The following is a 6,000-nucleotide window of genomic DNA, read 5'->3' as shown; positions in this document are numbered from 1 at the left end:
TCAAAATTTAAAGCAAATAAACATTTTTTTTTGGTTTCATTATTATTATTATTATTATTATTTTTTATGCTACAAACGGTAGCCAACGTGGAAGCGATATGAAGGTACGTCCATTTTATTTCTGTGTTGTTGTCTTTTTATTTCACAAACCAATAATTCCTTAAAACTTAATTGCAATTACAATGTTGTGTACACCGGCTCTAAATGCGGTGTTGAAAAGTCATAGTTTGAGTGACTCATTTTAAATACAGTAACTATAAACAAAATAAAACACTCAAACAATTTATTGCCACGTATTAATTTTGCCTTTAATTTCAATGAATGAAAGTGGCTTGCTCAAAATTTAAAGCAAATAAACATTTTTTTTTGGTTTCATTATTATTATTATTATTATTTTTTATGCTACAAACGGTAGCCAACGTGGAAGCGATATGAAGGTACGTCCATTTTATTTCTGTGTTGTTGTCTTTTTATTTCACAAACCAATAATTCCTTAAAATTTAATTGCAATTACAATGTTGTGTACACCGGCTCTAAATGCGGTGTTGAAAAGTCATAGTTTGAGTGACTCATTTTAAATACAGTAACTATAAATAAAATAAAACACTCAAACAATTTATTGCCACGTATTAATTTTGCCTTTAATTTCAATGAATGAAAGTGGCTTGCTCAAAATTTAAAGCAAATAAACATTTTTTTTGGTTTCATTATTATTATTATTATTATTTTTTATGCTACAAACGGTAGCCAACGTGGAAGCGATATGAAGGTACGTCCATTTTATTTCTGTGTTGTCTTTTTATTTCACAAACCAATAATTCCTTAAAATTTAATTGCAATTACAATGTTGTGTACACCGGCTCTAAATGCGGTGTTGAAAAGTCATAGTTTGAGTGACTCATTTTAAATACAGTAACTATAAACAAAATAAAACACTCAAACAATTTATTGCCACGTATTAATTTTGCCTTTAATTTCAATGAATGAAAGTGGCTTGCTCAAAATTTAAAGCAAATAAACATTTTTTTTGGTTTCATTATTATTATTATTATTATTATTTTTTATGCTACAAACGGTAGCCAACGTGGAAGCGATATGAAGGTACGTCCATTTTATTTCTGTGTTGTCTTTTTATTTCACAAACCAATAATTCCTTAAAATTTAATTGCAATTACAATGTTGTGTACACCGGCTCTAAATGCGGTGTTGAAAAGTCATAGTTTGAGTGACTCATTTTAAATACAGTAACTATAAACAAAATAAAACACTCAAACAATTTATTGCCACGTATTAATTTTGCCTTTAATTTCAATGAATGAAAGTGGCTTGCTCAAAATTTAAAGCAAATAAACATTTTTTTTGGTTTCATTATTATTATTATTATTATTATTTTTTATGCTACAAACGGTAGCCAACGTGGAAGCGATATGAAGGTACGTCCATTTTATTTCTGTGTTGTCTTTTTATTTCACAAACCAATAATTCCTTAAAATTTAATTGCAATTACAATGTTGTGTACACCGGCTCTAAATGCGGTGTTGAAAAGTCATAGTTTGAGTGACTCATTTTAAATACAGTAACTATAAATAAAATAAAACACTCAAACAATTTATTGCCACGTATTAATTTTGCCTTTAATTTCAATGAATGAAAGTGGCTTGCTCAAAATTTAAAGCAAATAAACATTTTTTTTTGGTTTCATTATTATTATTATTATTATTATTTTTTATGCTACAAACGGTAGCCAACGTGGAAGCGATATGAAGGTACGTCCATTTTATTTCTGTGTTGTTGTCTTTTTATTTCACAAACCAATAATTCCTTAAAATTTAATTGCAATTACAATGTTGTGTACACCGGCTCTAAATGCGGTGTTGAAAAGTCATAGTTTGAGTGACTCATTTTAAATACAGTAACTATAAATAAAATAAAACACTCAAACAATTTATTGCCACGTATTAATTTTGCCTTTAATTTCAATGAATGAAAGTGGCTTGCTCAAAATTTAAAGCAAATAAACATTTTTTTTTGGTTTCATTATTATTATTATTATTATTATTTTTTATGCTACAAACGGTAGCCAACGTGGAAGCGATATGAAGGTACGTCCATTTTATTTCTGTGTTGTTGTCTTTTTATTTCACAAACCAATAATTCCTTAAAATTTAATTGCAATTACAATGTTGTGTACACCGGCTCTAAATGCGGTGTTGAAAAGTCATAGTTTGAGTGACTCATTTTAAATACAGTAACTATAAATAAAATAAAACACTCAAACAATTTATTGCCACGTATTAATTTTGCCTTTAATTTCAATGAATGAAAGTGGCTTGCTCAAAATTTAAAGCAAATAAACATTTTTTTTTTGGTTTAATTATTATTATTATTATTATTTTTATGCTACAAACGGTAGCCAACGTGGAAGCGATATGAAGGTACGTCCATTTTATTTCTGTGTTGTCTTTTTATTTCACAAACCAATAATTCCTTAAAATTTAATTGCAATTACAATGTTGTGTACACCGGCTCTAAATGCGGTGTTGAAAAGTCATAGTTTGAGTGACTCATTTTAAATACAGTAACTATAAATAAAATAAAACACTCAAACAATTTATTGCCACGTATTAATTTTGCCTTTAATTTCAATGAATGAAAGTGGCTTGCTCAAAATTTAAAGCAAATAAACATTTTTTTTGGTTTCATTATTATTATTATTATTATTATTTTTTATGCTACAAACGGTAGCCAACGTGGAAGCGATATGAAGGTACGTCCATTTTATTTCTGTGTTGTTGTCTTTTTATTTCACAAACCAATAATTCCTTAAAATTTAATTGCAATTACAATGTTGTGTACACCGGCTCTAAATGCGGTGTTGAAAAGTCATAGTTTGAGTGACTCATTTTAAATACAGTAACTATAAATAAAATAAAACACTCAAACAATTTATTGCCACGTATTAATTTTGCCTTTAATTTCAATAAATGAAAGTGGCTTGCTCAAAATTTAAACCAAGTAAACATTTTTTTTGGTTTCATTATTATTATTATTATTATTTTTTATGCTACAAACGGTAGCCAACGTGGAAGCGATATGAAGGTACGTCCATTTTATTTCTGTGTTGTTGTCTTTTTATTTCACAAACCAATAATTCCTTAAAATTTAATTGCAATTACAATGTTGTGTACACCGGCTCTAAATGCGGTGTTGAAAAGTCATAGTTTGAGTGACTCATTTTAAATACAGTAACTATAAATAAAATAAAACACTCAAACAATTTATTGCCACGTATTAATTTTGCCTTTAATTTCAATAAATGAAAGTGGCTTGCTCAAAATTTAAACCAAGTAAACATTTTTTTTGGTTTCATTATTATTATTATTATTATTTTTTATGCTACAAACGGTAGCCAACGTGGAAGCGATATGAAGGTACGTCCATTTTATTTCTGTGTTGTTGTCTTTTAATTTCACAAACCAATAATTCCTTAAAATTTAATTGCAATTACAATGTTGTGTACACCGGCTCTAAATGCGGTGTTGAAAAGTCATAGTTTGAGTGACTCATTTTAAATACAGTAACTATAAATAAAATAAAACACTCAAACAATTTATTGCCACGTATTAATTTTGCCTTTAATTTCAATAAATGAAAGTGGCTTGCTCAAAATTTAAACCAAGTAAACATTTTTTTTGGTTTCATTATTATTATTATTATTATTTTTTATGCTACAAACGGTAGCCAACGTGGAAGCGATATGAAGGTACGTCCATTTTATTTCTGTGTTGTTGTCTTTTAATTTCACAAACCAATAATTCCTTAAAATTTAATTGCAATTACAATGTTGTGTACACCGGCTCTAAATGCGGTGTTGAAAAGTCATAGTTTGAGTGACTCATTTAAATAAAATAAAACACTCAAACAATTTATTGCCACGTATTAATTTTGCCTTTAATTTCAATAAATGAAAGTGGCTTGCTCAAAATTTAAACCAAGTAAACATTTTTTTTGGTTTCATTATTATTATTATTATTATTTTTTATGCTACAAACGGTAGCCAACGTGGAAGCGATATGAAGGTACGTCCATTTTATTTCTGTGTTGTTGTCTTTTAATTTCACAAACCAATAATTCCTTAAAATTTAATTGCAATTACAATGTTGTGTACACCGGCTCTAAATGCGGTGTTGAAAAGTCATAGTTTGAGTGACTCATTTTAAATACAGTAACTATAAATAAAATAAAACACTCAAACAATTTATTGCCACGTATTAATTTTGCCTTTAATTTCAATAAATGAAAGTGGCTTGCTCAAAATTTAAACCAAGTAAACATTTTTTTTGGTTTCATTATTATTATTATTATTATTTTTTATGCTACAAACGGTAGCCAACGTGGAAGCGATATGAAGGTACGTCCATTTTATTTCTGTGTTGTTGTCTTTTTATTTCACAAACCAATAATTCCTTAAAATTTAATTGCAATTACAATATTGTGTACACCGGCTCTAAATGCGGTGTTGAAAAGTCATAGTTTGAGTGACTCATTTAAATAAAATAAAACACTCAAACAATTTATTGCCACGTATTAATTTTGCCTTTAATTTCAATAAATGAAAGTGGCTTGCTCAAAATTTAAACCAAGTAAACATTTTTTTTGGTTTCATTATTATTATTATTATTATTTTTTATGCTACAAACGGTAGCCAACGTGGAAGCGATATGAAGGTACGTCCATTTTATTTCTGTGTTGTTGTCTTTTAATTTCACAAACCAATAATTCCTTAAAATTTAATTGCAATTACAATGTTGTGTACACCGGCTCTAAATGCGGTGTTGAAAAGTCATAGTTTGAGTGACTCATTTTAAATACAGTAACTATAAATAAAATAAAACACTCAAACAATTTATTGCCACGTATTAATTTTGCCTTTAATTTCAATGAATGAAAGTGGCTTGCTCAAAATTTAAAGCAAATAAACATTTTTTTTTGGTTTCATTATTATTATTATTATTATTATTTTTTATGCTACAAACGGTAGCCAACGTGGAAGCGATATGAAGGTACGTCCATTTTATTTCTGTGTTGTTGTCTTTTTATTTCACAAACCAATAATTCCTTAAAATTTAATTGCAATTACAATGTTGTGTACACCGGCTCTAAATGCGGTGTTGAAAAGTCATAGTTTGAGTGACTCATTTTAAATACAGTAACTATAAATAAAATAAAACACTCAAACAATTTATTGCCACGTATTAATTTTGCCTTTAATTTCAATAAATGAAAGTGGCTTGCTCAAAATTTAAACCAAGTAAACATTTTTTTTGGTTTCATTATTATTATTATTATTATTTTTTATGCTACAAACGGTAGCCAACGTGGAAGCGATATGAAGGTACGTCCATTTTATTTCTGTGTTGTTGTCTTTTTATTTCACAAACCAATAATTCCTTAAAATTTAATTGCAATTACAATATTGTGTACACCGGCTCTAAATGCGGTGTTGAAAAGTCATAGTTTGAGTGACTCATTTAAATAAAATAAAACACTCAAACAATTTATTGCCACGTATTAATTTTGCCTTTAATTTCAATAAATGAAAGTGGCTTGCTCAAAATTTAAACCAAGTAAACATTTTTTTTGGTTTCATTATTATTATTATTATTATTTTTTATGCTACAAACGGTAGCCAACGTGGAAGCGATATGAAGGTACGTCCATTTTATTTCTGTGTTGTTGTCTTTTAATTTCACAAACCAATAATTCCTTAAAATTTAATTGCAATTACAATGTTGTGTACACCGGCTCTAAATGCGGTGTTGAAAAGTCATAGTTTGAGTGACTCATTTTAAATACAGTAACTATAAATAAAATAAAACACTCAAACAATTTATTGCCACGTATTAATTTTGCCTTTAATTTCAATGAATGAAAGTGGCTTGCTCAAAATTTAAAGCAAATAAACATTTTTTTTTGGTTTCATTATTATTATTATTATTA

The sequence above is a fragment of the Tribolium castaneum genome, chromosome 2, assembly GCF_031307605.1.
Source record: "Tribolium castaneum strain GA2 chromosome 2, icTriCast1.1, whole genome shotgun sequence".
NCBI lineage: Eukaryota > Metazoa > Arthropoda > Insecta > Coleoptera > Tenebrionidae > Tribolium > Tribolium castaneum.
Note: the sequence above shows the minus strand (reverse complement) of the source record.